Below are 17,030 nucleotides of genomic sequence, written 5' to 3' on the forward strand. Positions count from 1 at the left end.
ATAACCTACAAAATCTTAATTTAATCAAATCTTTTACTTTACTTAATAAGGGCTAGCTGATTTACCAATGATTTCACACGTTAAACATTTTTCCAATAAAAATTAAATTATTAGTATAGATGTTGTGAATTTATGTTCATAATATTGTATATTATACTTATAAGTAATTCTTATAATATAAAATATTCATATGTATTAATTATTAACATGCCAAATGTCAGTTTAATATGATTTATAATTTTTTTAAAATCATACTTATAATTTTATTTGTTAATAGATAATATTTTTTTAATGTAAATTTCATTTTGTTTGACAAAATATTATCGTACAAGAATCCAATAAGATCAAATAATGATGACGTGGCATATAAAATGTCACACATCACGCCTCATCGTCGATACTTCATAGTCACGTTATCACTTTTTATGACATGACAATGACGTGTCAGTAATTAAGCATGATGACGTGATACTTCGTTTGTCACGTCATCATTTAATGAAAAGAGACTAATAACAGGTAGTAAATTGAAACAAATTTTTTTTCCGATACTTGGTTGGAAAAAATAAATATTAGGTAATAATCTGAAACGACTTGTTTTCTAAGTATGAAAAACATATTTAAATCATATATAATTGGTGTTTTATGCTTTATGATCACTAGACACATATAACATATTATGTCTTCCCTCACTCTTCCTTTACTATTCTCTTGGACCCAAAATATATATCTCATTATTTGATCTTATTGGATTCTCTTTTAGCTTTATTTAAATATTAAATGTACATATCTTAATTCTTTAATGTCACCTTTAATATCATCTTATTAATCTAGTTTAGTTGGTTAAACATGATAAATTGATAGGTGAATTATCGTAAATTTTAAATAATATTTTTTTATTCCTACCAATAAAAAAATATCTTATTAATTTAATGTATTTCTTATTTTGAATGAGGAATTATCTTTAAAAATAAAAATATAATTTCTTAAGTCTATATAAAAATAAATTACATATATGTTCATTAAGTTATTTTAATTAATTTTTAATTTTTTGACAAGTTTACAAATTTATTTGATCAAATAAAAGTGTTTGTAAAACTATTTTTTCTTATTGACTTATAAAATTTGCTTTTAACCATAACTTAAATTTACAATTATCATTTTTATTTTTATTTTCAATAAAACAATGAAATTTATTATTTATCATTTTATCTGAAATTAAATTATTTATTTTGATAAAACTCTTCTTTATCATTTATTAACTAAAAAATGTTTTTTAGATTGACTTAAATATGTTTTTCATACTTAAAAAATAGGTCATTTTTATATTATTACCTAAAAATTTAATTTTTGTCAAATAAAGATTTTATGTTTCAATTTACTATCGACTATTAGTCTCATTCCGTTAAAGAATAACATGATAGACAAAGTGTCACATCAATCTGTGTAATGAGTAATGACTGATAAATCATTGTCATGTCATTTAAGATAATGTCATGATAAGACGTAATGATATAATATTTTATTTGTTACATACTTAATGAAAGATGACTAACGACGACAAATAGTAAAGTAATATATATATATATATATATATATACTAAGAGAATTTTGAGTATATTATTTGTCCTAATTTTATATATATATATATATATATACTAAGAGAATTTTGAGTATATTATTTGTCCTAATTTTTTATGGAAGCAAAAGTAAAAATGAAGAAAATAAATTGTATAATTGTTATTTTTCTACTTCTACTTCTATTTGTATTTTATTTTATTTCCCTTCACACGCAAATAAAACATCATTGAAAAGCATCGTAGGTAGCCCGGTGAACACGCTGTACTTTACTAGAAATGACAGCAATATTCTCTGAAATGGTCAATCAAGAAATGTATATATCAATTTCAATATTATAATAAATTTCATTATTATTTTTATTGCATCGTAGAATTTATTATGTGATTATTGTATCGATTTTCAATTTTTTGAGACATTTTCAAATGAAAAAAATACAAGCGAAAATTGTGTATGATCAAATTCCTTAAAAATGTTTCAATATTTTATTTATTTTTATATAATGTCACAAGCTTGGTTTATCATAAATGAACAAAAATAAATAAATAAATGGCTGTGACTAGCTAAATACAAATAAAAATATCAATATAATTTTTTTAACTAAAATAAGTATTTACATTTATTCTCTTCAGTTAGTTCAAATTGTTAAACTTAAATTGGAAGTATATAAATTCAATCTTTTACAATGTGCTATACTCTTCCCCCTTAATAAGGTTCATTATGATTATTTTGTAAAAGAAGAAAAACGCATTATCCTCGAATGACAAGACATATTTTTGTTGATAATGAGAATCAAACACACAAGCTTTTATACAAAGTAAGTGTTGCGATACTTATCAACAGAACCAATATAGGGATTGGCTATATAGAATTATCATTTTGCTATTTCCGAGTGGTCACCGAAATCGTATAGAGTATCAAATCCACTCACTACAAGGAATAATACAAAGATAAAATGGATGATAAAGTCTTTCTATTGTATTATTACGGACGTGAATTGTTCGAAGGAGTTTTTAGACATAATCATTAAAATCCACTATAAAACATGAAGTCCATACACTTTATTTATCTAGTCTTGTTTCCTTTTTATTTTTCCATACATTTCCAACGTGTATCAGGATAAAGAAAAGTTTGTAATAATTTTCCTTTTTTCGCACGCGTATAGCCACCAAGCTCCCACCTCGTTGTGGGTTGAAAATCTCTACGTTAAGAATAGGGTTTTGGATGTGACTTTGGTGTACCATATTTTGACTTTGATCTGCATGATATGTACTTGATCAAGTTCAATTCAATTGCTGGCTCGGGCTTCACCATTGCCATTCAATCAATCCAAATGATCTCACTAAGCTAAATTTGTTGCACGCGCGTAAGCAATGAAATATGCATACTTGCAACCCAAATTTAATGAAGATCCCATCCAAATAAACATTATACGTTTTCTAAAGCAACTGTATTTATGTTAAGTGGACAAATTATGCTTCTTTTGTTTCAAAATAAATTTATGCAGTGGCTTTTATCTATTGGAAAACTGCCATCTTAAGGCTACTGTTATGGGTGTTGCACGGGTATATATTTCTATCTATAATCTATCTCATTCAAAATTTTGATATGTGAATTTAAATTTATTTAATTAATAAGATTTGATAATGTATTAAATAAAATCGGATCAATTGGATTTGTTAATATAACATGTTAATTAAAATTTTCATTCTCATCTGGTATATATATTTTTACTTATTTTTTTTTGTATATTTTCATATATGTTTTTATATAAAAAAATTATTCATGTTTAATATAAAATATTCACGTGATTTAAATAAAAATAAACATAATAATTCATGTCAGTTTTTATCTACATGTTTTAAATTGAAAAATGAAATTTTTATATAAATGTTTTGTCAAGTAAATTTCACAATAATGTAAAAAAGTATGAAAATTTCAATTTGTAGAAAACTTTTAAAACAATAGAGTTGGATCTTTAGAAAGAAACTAATCCCCTCACTATAGTGAACTGAGGTGCAAATCGTAGCTAAGTTTTTTTTTTTTTTTTTTTAAAGACAAACTAACACACTATTAATATGGGAGTGGAAAAGAGCACAAGATGTAACTTCCACCCGCAAATAAAGTACAATAACGCAGCAAGTAAATTCCAGCATAATGCTATGATGCATATTGTATGATGCCGCTAGAGTAGTCCTGAACTTGCATGGTTATAAGGTGATGCTTGATTTTAGAGTTTTTTCTTTTTATTTTTAAAGAAAATAGAAAATAAGAGTAAAAATATGTTTGTTTGAAAGTTAGAAAATACTTTGAAAATAGATCCAAAATTAAAAATAACAAATCAATGTTTTCAATTTTTTTAAAGAAGTGAAAATACAATTATACCTTAAAGTACTTTATTTTCAATACATCTTTTCTAAATCTTAAAAATTTAAAAATGAAAATTATTTCACAAAATAAAAAAAAATAAAAATAGAAAATAAACACTCAAAGAGACCCTAACATTTAGGGGTGACAAATGAATCTATTTATTCACCATTCATCCAATCCGTCCAACCCATCCATTACAAAAGAATAAAACAAATGGATAGACTTAAATCCATCCATTTAACCACTAGCTCAATGTTGGTAAAAAACAATCATTGACATTGACCAAATAAACCTAGTCGACCTTAACCAAAAAAATATTGACAAAAATTTGGTTGATATTGACTAAAAAATACCATCGATCAACGTTGTTTAAAAAATAGTCTCGACCGATGTTTGTAAAAAATTAATCTTGATCGAGGTCAACCGAAAACAACTTCGATCAACATTTGTTGGGGGCTATTATTAATTTACAAAGTATTGTGAATTTTTTAAAATATACTCCCTCTAGAATCATATATAAGCAAAAAAATGATCTTATATGTTGAACTTAAATATAAATAAATCTAACTAATTCTGTTCTATTTAGTGCTATCATTCTTAAAATACCTTTCATTTAATTTTAATTTGATTTTCAATGATTCATTTTTATTCATGATAGCAAGTTCTAATGAAGGATATTTTATAAATAACCTTAAGTTTTACTTGAGATTAAGAAAATTAAATGATGTGAACTAACTTTCTTAAGTAATTTAAAATTAGTTATTTTTGTTTATATATGAGTTCAGGAAAGTATTATTTTAAACTAAAAATAATTAAGTTTTAAATTATATATATATATATATATGTATATATTATATGGATTTGATAGATATTCATTCATGAAAAAAGTATTAATGAATGAATTGAATAAATTATTAAATAATTTTTAATAGATAAAAATTAATTAATAAATTATTTTAATTTAATCCATTACAATACATATTAGGATTTATCTTATCCATCCATTTGCTATTCCATTAACATTACATCCTTTTTGTAGAACCTATTTGGTATTTGCATGTGTATATGCAATCAAGCCGGACCCCATGTCACCAAGAAATGTCTATTCAAATAGTAGCCAACAACCTGCATGTAATCGTCCTAGCAATACGGTTCACGCTGCTTTCCCCGCTCTAGCCACTTGCCCCAAGACACGCCATAGGATTTGAAGTGAGTACATAAAACCCTTCATATATATGAAAATATATTAATCAGTACTTAAATATGTTTTAGGTATATAATATATGACTCATTTTTATTTTAGATTTCTGATAAATTTTTTCTTGTATTTAATTTTTGATATATTATTTTTTTTGTTTTTAAGTTATTAAAGTTAAATGATAATATATCACCTTGAGAATAAATCTTTTTAATATATATCAGTTTGAGATATTGTTACATCATCAAATAATTTTTTATAAATATATCATATACCTAAATAATATTTAAACATTTTATAAATATACGAAGAACATTATTATGCAGGAGGATGAAAAGTGGCCAAAGGGAGGGAGAATGTGGGTATATCAAGTTGTTTTTAATAATAAGATATTAAAATTGGAGGGAGAAATGTAACATAGATTAGTAAGATAAAACTCCTATATTTGATTTAAGAATAATACTAAAAATACTTGTACTGTCTTAGCATATGGTTTCATCTTGTTATAATAAATTCTTTTTGCTTATATATGAAAAAACTAAAAATCAAATACTTATTGTATCTAAGAAAATCTATTTCGATGAATAGTAACTCTCGTAGATAAGAAATTCCAGTAGTATAGATGTAAATCTTGGAGTTCAAACTTGCTCTCACCACTAACATTAGAAGAAAATTTGTAAACGTAATACTTGATTGATCAATTTATAATTATAAAGTGGTGATGATTTTCTGGGGGTTTAATCTATGAAATTACATTTTTGTTTTTGAAGTGTCAATACTTAATCCCAAAGAAAAAAGAGTTGGCCTGGCCTATGAAAAATAGTTGAACGCATCTAACATTAACCTCATCAAACTCAAATCACTTGTAATTGAACTCTGTTTGTTGGCTGCACCTCTAAAGAGAAAACTAATGCGAAAGGACTCAAAGTAGTGTAATTTTAAAACTTTGACACTTTGGTCTTGTGATTTGACGTGGATGATCCCACAAAAATTGACGTCATAAAATATGGGGAAACTATAAATGGAGGGAACAAATAATGGGATAAGTCGGAAGGGATAAGGAGACAAGGGACATGGGGGTGGGACTTGACATATGTCACAAACAAGCAAATGAAGCAATTGAGTGTGATTAGATATGGACTGCACGCGTGTGTAAACATAAAATACAACCACAAATTTCCCTATCATTGGTATTTCCCTTATTCTCCATTTGAGAGATTCTTAGGTCAGTTAGTACTTAGATTCTTTATAAGACATTTTTTTATATGTATTTAGTATCATTGAAATTGAATGTATATTGTGTTAGCCATTATTGTTTTTTTACCGTAATTTAATATTTGTAATATGTAATTAAAATAGTATATTTAGCAAACACATCTTACACACTACACATTTGGTTCTCGTTTTTTCTATGCAAATTCTACTTAAATCAAGTTGTCAAAAACAAAAACTAGTATTGATTGGAGTTATAAGATTGATTTGATGATTGAAAGAATAAGAGAGAAGAAAGAAACTGTGAGTTTAAATAATTTTTATTAATAAAAAATAAAATAATTAATAATTAATATTCGTTCATTAAAAAATGAAGATTGATTTTCCAGAAACACCAGTGAGACTGCACTGTTGGAATTTGGGTTATCACTCACTTGATAATGATTTCCCCAAGAAAAGTCTAAACTTGAGAAAGTTGAACCATTTAATTCTACAAAGAAAGTGATGGGGGTGGTAGAGGGGTTTTGCTGGTGCTTACGAGTTATGATTACGAGCAACTGAAAAATTTAGGTACATGTGACAAAGTTGTAGACTCAAATGATAAGGATGTTTCCCTTGATGAAGACCCCCATCAATCACTCTTGCATGGATACAAAAGAAAGGTTTGCTGGTAAAGAAGCTCTTTGCCTTGTTTTCTTTATTCACGTATATAAGCAATTATGTTTCAACTTTGAAGTATGATTGAAAATTTAAATGTAGACATTTCTCTTAACAAAGACTCTAATCTTAGATTAGAAACTAAATGTACATATTTCTCCTAATGAATATTATAACCTTAGCTAGTTTCTGATGTTACGAGATATTAGTTCCTTATTCAACTCTGCCTTATTTACCATTAGATGGATGGGATATTGGACATAAAGTTCTATATTCCCATGAGGAGTTGCACATGTATAGGAATTATGATTTATGGGTATTAAGAGTAAATTGAAGAAGCATGCTACTCACTGAAAGAAAAATGCAGGCAAGGTGATTTAACAAACCACACATCAAGAATAATAATAATAATAATATATAGGGCATATGTGGTTTACACAAGAACTGCAGAGCATAATTAACAACATCAAATTAAAAGAACACCTTATGAACCTTCTATGTTAATACAAACCAAGCACGCTTCTTGCAATGTGCATGATTTGATCTACTTTTCACGTACTCATTTCATTGAGAAATTAGAAATTATTAAGTGATCCTGGATTATTATGATTTTCATTAATCTCCATATAATACATAATTGAATATTATTAATTTTTTTATTGTTAATTGAAAATTTTAAGTATATATTACATAGATATTATTAATCTTCGATTACTTTAATTTCTCCAAAAATTTCTCTCATGCAAGTCAAGTAAAGCCAACAACCATTGTAAATTGTTGTCAGGACTAGAAGAGTACCTTGCAGTCCTATTCCTTTCCAACACTAACTCATTCCTCTCCTTTCCATTCCCATTATCCCAAACACCATTCCTTGAGCATCTCTCCAACTCACACTACTATTAACAAAGCAAAATAGAAATGTACAGTTGTAGTACTCACTAAGTTTCAAGCTTTGTAATGGACATATGTTGAGCGTCCAGACAATGAATTTTCTTCATAAAATATATATATATATATATATATATATGGTAAAAAGCTAAAATATTTACAAAATGCACGGGTAAAGTTAACAGTAACAATGTTCCCTAGGTCTTCTGATTCATAAGCTGCCTCAGTTTATTAGGCTTAACCATTTCCAGTATACTTGCTTCATCTAATCACATTATTTGTTTTATTTCACTGTCAAAATATAGACCTTTCTGGAAGTTGCAGAGCCACCAAAGCAAATTAATCATCATGAAATTTCTATGACTAGAAAACGTGATTTATAGGGATCATTAAGATAGTGATTAGTGAAGGCATTTAGGGAGGAGGGGACAGGAGCATATATAAAAAATTATAGATAGTGATAGTCTTATTTGCAATGTTAATTTTCTTACATAAGTTAATGTCCACCCACCAGCACATTACAACATTGTTTAATTACAACAAACAAAACCTAGTCCATATGTTTATTTTGGTACTCAAAACGTTGCCCATTTTAATAGTCCCTATTCATGGAATAAATCCAGCACATTTTTTCATTAAAACATGAAAATATTAGTATAAAACTTGGTTATTTTACTTGATCATGTGCTTTGAAACTACAATTTGTTTCTAACCAACTTCTGCAGCATAATGTGTATTTTAAAATAAGAGGAAGAGATTGTATAATTTAAACATATCTCAAAAAGAGGCAAGAATAATTTACTCTAAGTAAAAATGAAAATAATAATAATGTAAAGGTTCACACACACACTTATTGAAACGTGATTTCCCCCCACCAATCCGTTATAGGTGTTTTTAATGGAGACAAAACTAATACCATACAGGCAATTGCTTGAACATGTCGAGTTTAAGCTAACAGGTGGCCTTTAGTTTTTTGAGATCAGGTTGTCGAACACTTCAAGTTATGGTTCTACTATTAAAATAAACAAAATCACTTCAAGATCATATAGATATAGTGCTAAAACAGAATGCATGATAAATTGAATTTTATAAACACTAAGCAAACCATAGCCCTTTGATCAAAGTCATAGTTCATATTTCATAACACTAAACAATTAAAAAGTTTGACAACACACGACTGAAAATAAGACTAATGCAACAATTCATTAACGTCAAAATCATCACAACTTTATCTTCCATGTAGCTTCCATCTCCATCCACGATACCATCTGTTGCATTTCTTGCACCATCTTCATCATCATCATCATCAGGAATTCGTAGGTTATCTACATCAGCATTATCATTATTAACATCTTCTCCAACTTGACCTTTAAGCTTATCATCTTCATTTGGAACATAGAAGACTATGTCGTCTAACTCTGACCCTTACATTGCTAGATGAACTTTCCTCATTCTCTGTAATCCATTCATCATCAGAAGAGAGAGATCGTCTATGCTATATTCAATGGCCTTTCCAGCTTAGTGCCTTTTGGCCAACTTTGAATTAGACATCACTAGCAGTACATCATTCAATGTCTGTTGTCTCAAACGATTTCTGCTCTTCATGTGTACCTAAACAAATAAAAACCAAATAAATAAATGGCTAAATAGGTGGGTTTAAAAGAGAAACTAACGAATTTTACCATGTCAAAGGCATTCTGGTTATCCGCACACCCAACAGAATTGGTTGTCGAGCAAAATGTTGAATCTCAGGATATTCAAAACCATAAGAATCCCACCAATTAGCTGGATTTTTGTTTTAAATTGCAACCTTGGCTAATTCTTTTCCAAAATAGTTTCTTGCATGCTTGAAATCTTCAAGCATAGGATCAACCTTAGGCCAATCTTGCTTTGTTACGATCTTGTATATAGACTCTCACAACCCATGTTTAACTTCAAAATCTTCTTTGCAATTAGGATTATGATGAAACTTAGGGTTAAGATAATAAGCTGTAGCATGCAAAGGCTTAAGAATTTTTCTGTCCTATCTTTCATCTATGATGTCCCATAGAGTCATAAAACTAAAAAAGAAAAAAAAAACACTTGTCAGAAGTAGTTCCAAACAAAGAACATATATAATGGTACAATTCAAATTCATATTGACAGTGAGTTAGAGAACAATAAAAACTTACTGTTTCTAGACACATTTAAAGGCATATTGTATCTTCTTCTCTTTTGCTTGCTTCATTTCCTCATAAATGAAACCTATGGCTGGTTTGGTGTCTGAACTCACCAAATGAAGCAACTTGATCAAAGGATTAGCACCTTTCAAGCAAACCACAATACTTTTCCAAAACTTATGATCCATAACAATACTTTTAGCAACTTTCTCACCTGTTGTTCCATAAAAAAAATTGGATTTCCATTGTTTGGATGAAAACATCTTCTCCAATGCTCCCTTGTTGTCATAGAGATATATAGTTTAAAGTTAGATAACATGTGGCAAATTTAGTCACTCCTAGTTTAATCAAATCTTTTCCCTTAGTAAAGTGATGCAACAAAGCAACGAGAGAACTCATTGAATATATATAAGATGTAATTCTCCTCCCATTGGCAACCGTATCTCCATGGATCTGCAACTTTTTCACAAAATCCTCCAACATCAAAGTAATGTTGTCAACAACACAAGGCATCCAAAAAAATCTCTTCCTTTTCTCCACCAATAGTTTCCCAGCAGCTTTATAGTTAGATTCATTCCAACTTGAACAACATTTTCTTTACCAACTTCCTCCACAACATCATAAATCATTTTAAAAATGTCATCAACAGTTTTACACATGTCAGATGCATTAACAGATCTAAGAAAAACAGTACCTTTGGGGCAGTTAACAAAGAAATTGCAAATAGTGACCCCTTCGCTATTAGTCTAATCATCAATCAAGACAGAGCACCTTGTTTTCTTCCACATAGCTTTATGATCCTTTATTGATTCCTTGATCTCAGCCACTTCTTGCTTCAAATACTTCCCTCTAAGTTCATCATAAGAAAAGGACAAGGTTATTAAATTCGAGAATTTAGGTAAACTTGTGTGAGTTCTATAGACTCGACTCGTAAATTTAATTCGTAGACTCGTAAGAGTTCACTTCATATAAAAATAATAACAAAATATTTATAAATAACATACCAATTAAACATTTCAACAATATAATAAAGTAAAATAGTAAATCATAAATTTTATAATACTTAAATAATCAGGTCTATTAATGCATCATTACTAAATAATTTACCAATGTTATAGTAGTGATAGATTATTCCCATTGAGAGTTTAATATTATTAGAAAATAAATCTTTAATGTTATTAGTATGTTGAATATTAAACAGAAGAAAATCCCAAAATGACTTATATTTTGGTTTAATTTTTTTAACTTGTTGACTTGGTGGTAAACTCGAGAGTCTATCGAGTTTTACTAAAAAGAAAGTTTACACACAAAATAACTTTCAAATGGTAAGTGAACTCGTAAACTTACATAGGGTGGCTTGAACGTAGGGCCTCCAAAATGGTTGCACATTTTCTGAAAACCTTCACTTTCTGCAACAGGGAACGACGTTGATGTAGAAATACCTAGAAATTTGCTTACACGTTTCCGTTGTTGCTGGATTCAATGCCCTTGCTTCTTGTCTTCTCGATGATTTCAGTGTTGTCCAATTCATCCACTTTTCTTTTTGCCATATTCAGTGAAAGCGAAAAACGTATCAGGATTCGAAATGAAGAAGCTAAGGTTTCTGGATGGATGGAATTTAGGTTATACGAGAGTGGATGATATATACCAGGGTTCGGTTTGGGCTCTAATAATGGGTCGTTCCATTTGCCAATTGAAAATTACAATTTTAATGTTTGATGCTGAATCTTATGAATCGTACGATTCTACGATCCGGGATCGCAATTTAGATCGTGATTTTGACAACATTTTGAGACAACGTTTGAAGCGGTTGTTGCAGTTTCTGGTGCCAATGATGTTCCGGCAATCCATGAAGTAGAAATTCATCTGCATTCATCTAGAAATTTGAAAACCATCACTTAATTTTTGTTGTAGATATTCTCTGTTAAGTCCTTTTCTTAATGGGGATGTAGATAGATTGATGGATTTTATTGGTTATTTCCAAATGTTCATACTTCAGACACTATGAATGTGAGAATTAATCTCTTCAGAGCTTAATGTATATAAAATTGAAAATGAAACCATTTTTAATTAGTGTGGATTACAATTTATGAAATCTTGGGTGAAAGAGTTTCGTACGTAGCGTTTTTTCTTTGGCATGTACGGATTTCTAGAAAATGCTCACTTCAATAACTGATTGTTTGATAAGGAATTTTTTTCCATGTTTCTTGAAAATCAATAAAATTTATGTGAGTGACTATAGGAAACATTTAGATAAATAGGAATTGAAGAATTATATAATATTTTTATTAGTTATTTTAATTATTTATCACATTAATAAGAATAATATGATATTTTAATGTGGTGAAAGTAAAATTAAATTAAAAAAAAATAAGATTTTCACCTTTTTATAGAAAAGTTTGTTAAAATCTTGTTAAAAAAATCATTAGGAAGCAATGTTTCTCAATAATCTTATTATTTTTAAAACGGATATCAACATAAGTAAGAAATTAAGATTCTCAAAAAAGTTAGAAACTTTTTTCTTACCAAACACCTTCTTGTTGAACCATAGAAACTTCCTAAATCATAATGATTAATTGATAATCTACATATGAATTGACAAATGAAACTTCATCAATAATGTAATGTGGAAGAATATCTTCGGGAAGTCTATGTATGAAGTTGTCATAATTTGGTTCCTCCTTAGAAGTGTAAGTGGCTTGGAATCTGATTTGAATTGATCACACTCATTTTCCAACTTATTTATGTTTTGTTAGGTAAACTTAAAACCGTCACAAGCTCACAACATTAGGCTTAAGTCAGTGTCTCTGTCTTTCTTGTGCACTGATATGGTATTGTAACTGAAATTAAATGACACTTGCTGCTTGTATAGAACTCTGAGGCATTTACTATTAGAAATTTGCTAATTTCCTGCGGATTTTGTCGTGAAAAGAAAATCCACATGTATTTGCTGTGGTTTTTTATGCAAAAAAATCCGCAGGTATTTGTTGTTATTTTTTTGTTGAAAACAATTTGCAGGAATTTTCCTGCAAATTTTCCTGTGGACATATATTTGCAGGTAATGTTTCTGCGGAATTTTCTGTCAATTTTATTTCCTAGAAAAATAATAGTTCCTACAGAATAAAATCAAGATGCAAAAATGGTGCATAGGGGTGTAGTTAGCAAAATAGCGTGTAAATAGCAAGTGCCAATATCAGTATGCGTTGCGTCTCTCGTTCTCTCCCTTGTATATCTAATTTCATCGGTAAGCCCTATCAATCTCTCTTTTCTTCTTCATTTGTTCTTAATTTTCTAGGGTTTCGTTTCTAACCCTTTCTTTTCTTCTAAAGTAAAAATTAGGTGAGAAGCTTCGTTGTGCTTCGAGGTTCGTTCCTTTGGTGCTAAAAAGTGTTATGAGTTTGCACGTTTGAAAAATGAGGTTGTAATTTGTCGTTTGCTCGTTGCTTCGTTTATCTCATTCTCGTTCGGTGCTTTGCTGTTTCTCATTTGAATCTGCGAAGTACGCTCCTCAGTTGTATGTTTCGTGAAATTTCTGCACAGTGACATTATGTGCGTTTCGTGAAGGAGTTTGCTTCGATAATTGTTATTATTATGATTCTCTATTTTCTCAATTGAATATTATTTGTATAATCTGATTATGATGGAGTTTGTAATTTAATTGTGTTCTTAGACATGCAGTTTTTGCAGTGGTGCCTCAACTGAAATTGATTTGATTGTCATTTTTTTTAGCTTATAATTCCTTTCGCAACGAGTTATTACTTCTTTTATTAAGTGAAAATTTCAAACACAATTTGGAAAAGACTATGCAGTATTCTAGTATTCTATATTTTATCTGTTTGAATTTTATTACCGTTAATATGTGATGGTAGAATTTGTGAAGTTGTTGTTGCGTCACTGGGCAGTGCATTAGTTATGGACTTATGGTTCAATTTAATCTTCTAATGATGTGTTGCTATTATCTTGGTGGTCACTATATGTACAAAGCTTTTTCCGTTAGTCATGGGGTATTAGGGTGTCACCTATCTAAATAACAATTCAAAGCTTTCACTAATTATTATAAAGAAATAAAAGTTTAGTTACTATAAAACTATAGTGATATAGTGCCTTTTGTTTCCTGCCTCTATAGTTTAATCGTGGATTGAATTTACACTCCAAAGTAGAAAAGTAAAATGATACAGGACATAGATTATTTGGCTAATGTTCAATTGCATCTTGTTTTTTAATTGTCCTATTGGGTGACTTTTTTTTTTTTTTTTTCTGTTTTGACCATTTTGTTGACACAAGACCATATGTATTGGTCTTCAAAGTGTCTATGCTATGCCTATATATATAACAATCACTATGTCTTTTATGGTTGATGATAGCTTTAAAACTTTTAGATCTTTCATCGGCTGAACTTAGCGTGGAGGACTGGTAAAATTTAGGCGGTCTGCAAGTTGGAGGGGGAATAAAATCTGATAATTGTTTGAGTTACATTGAGGAAGGAGCATGCCATGTCATTGTCACATTTGTAAGTCATATCTTTGAGTTGTTCAATGTTTTCATTCCATTATCTTCCGTCAAATATTCATTGAGAAAAGAAAACATGTTTCGTTAAATGTATATGGATAAGGCTTCTTGCTTCTTACTTAAATGCACTCTCATTATCCGCATTGTATATAGCACTTGGTCTGCAATCATGAAGACCACTTTCCCTTTCATTTTGGTGTTGTGTTTTTTTTTTTCTTTTCAAATCTAGACTTTAAAAATGAAAACACAAAAGGATCTATAATATGTCTATCAGGTGGCAAGAAAAGCTTGTTAATTTCTGTGGAATGTGTTCTTACAACCTTTGCTTCTATATTGCTATAAACTGTGGTTAAGAGGCATATATGATGATTTCTTTTTACTTAGTCTCTCTTCTAATTGGATTTCAGTGTGTTAAGGTATATCGTCTGAATGATGATGGGAAATGGGATGACCAGGGTATTGGACATGTCTCTATTGATTATTTAGAGTAAATCTTTTTTATTTTTTATCTGAATGAAACTTTTATTTGTGACATGACAACTTGGGTAATGTTATCATTTGATCTGTATAGCTTATTACACCTGGTGGAAAAAAGCTTTTGTATTGCTTCTTATTGAAGCCTACATTCTTATTTTTAGAATAATTACATTTTAGTCCATATTGCTTTTTATCATGTTTCAAAGTAATTTATGTTTGCAATTATCAAATAGTGACCAGATTATATCAGATCAAATTATATACTCCCAATTATATGTTCTGTTGCTGATGACTGCATATGATAATTCATTTGCTAATGAACTTTTGTTGCTTTGGCAAACTCATCCTTTTCAATGAAGCCCTTGCTTCAGTTTTTGTTGCTTTTGTTTTTCATGACATAATCGGGTATGTCTATGATGCCATTTCATATCTTATGCTACAATAATGTTATAGGTACTCTTCTACTACATGAAAATGCTACAAGCATTACTATAGTATATATGAACCTCTGTCTTCTCACTTTCAAATTCTAGAGTGGTTGATATACACACTGAGATATACATGTTTATGAATCTTGCCTTAATCTCTTGGAGCTGAGTTTCAAATTTTAGTTTGTCTCTATTGATGCCCGGATGATTTGTATTTGACTATTTGCAGTTGTTTGGAGAGATTCCTGCACAGTAAGTATAAGTACCTTTCTGCATTCCCCCCTTTTATTTTATGCCTAAGTTCTTATAATTTATAGACTGATATGATCTAAATTCTACTTTTTTTTTTCTTAGTTAATTTGAGTAGATTAATTTATAGATCTACATGGATAGATGTTCAAAATTTCTCTGGCAAACATAATTTGTGCCTTATTCATTGATTTGACCTACAATTTTTGTTTAGTTTGATTTATTTATCATGATCATTGTTAATCACAGGTTCAATCATACAGGGAAGGGTTTTTATTTATTTTTATCTGGAGTTAATGTTATGAAATATTAACCACGAGCTACGTTGTTCTACTTTACTGATCTAGTGACTTTTGTTGCACAGGAAAAATTACAATATTTTCACATAAAAGAGCTCAAAGAAGCAAGGATTCTCAAAACAAAGCATGTAACTTTTCTAGAATGCATTTTCTAAGGACATAAGGATTTCCATTTTCTTTTGTTATGGATGAATAATATGTCTTTCCTTATTATATGAGGTATTAAATTGGTGTTTATAAAAACTGAAGGATTTTTTGTTGAATCTCTTCATTGGGAAATTCTCGTGCAACTCAGCTCACCAGCATATATACGAGGGACAAAATGCTTTTGAAGCCTTGTCAAAGGCACAAGTCAAGGAAAAGCCAACAAACTACATTTTTGAAATCACAGTAAGCATGTGTGTAAATTATATAATTTTATTAATATATTTAAAAATTAAATTAAATTTCATAGATTTTAAAAATAAATTTAGATGTTTTTTTTGGTAAATTTCAGTTTTTTTAAAATAATTTTTAAATTCGTAGAACTTTCCTGCGGATTTAAATCTAAAGCAAAGTCTATAGGTTATTTCTTACGGATATAAAATTTGCAGGAAAATTTCCAACAGACTTTGTTTCAGATTTTAAATCCTTAGGAAAATTCCTGCAAATGTACATCTGCAGAAAAAAGTATCTATTTATTTTGCAGAAAATTTGAATTTTGGAAGAAAATTTGAATTTTAAAATTCCTGCAAATGTACAATCTTTGAAGGATTTACTTGCGATTTTAAATCCGTAAGAAAATCCATTGGAAACGCATTTCTTGCGAATTTTTTTACAAAATTCACATAAAATTTTCCATGTAATAGGCACTTTTCTAGCAGTGATTGCTTCGGACTTTGGTAATGTTTGCATAGTAGTTGGAAAGCTAAGTAAGTATATTTGGTCTGCAAATTATTTCACTAATAGCTCTGGCCTCCGTGCTGTGCCTATGATAAATAGGCAACTCTTTCTCATACTACTATATCTC

The 17,030-nt window shown here is 29.0% G+C and overlaps 1 long non-coding RNA gene across 7 annotated transcripts; it reads left to right on the forward strand.

Annotated features, from left to right (window-relative positions):
• The first annotated feature begins 13,311 nt into the window (after positions 1–13,311).
• LOC114383522 lies at positions 13,312–16,966 on the forward strand. 7 transcript variants are annotated; one of them, XR_003660533.1, is made up of 4 exons: positions 13,312–13,477; positions 14,439–14,569; positions 16,087–16,149; positions 16,271–16,966. It is a non-coding gene; the product is annotated as an uncharacterized LOC114383522 (long non-coding RNA). The 7 variants fall into 7 exon arrangements; XR_003660530.1 differs by having other exon boundaries at positions 14,439–16,149; XR_003660534.1 differs by lacking the exon at positions 16,271–16,966 and having other exon boundaries at positions 14,439–15,725; positions 16,087–16,264.
• The last annotated feature ends 64 nt before the right edge of the window (positions 16,967–17,030 follow it).

The sequence above is a fragment of the Glycine soja genome, chromosome 14, assembly GCF_004193775.1.
Source record: "Glycine soja cultivar W05 chromosome 14, ASM419377v2, whole genome shotgun sequence".
NCBI classification, from domain to species: Eukaryota; Viridiplantae; Streptophyta; class Magnoliopsida; order Fabales; family Fabaceae; genus Glycine; species Glycine soja.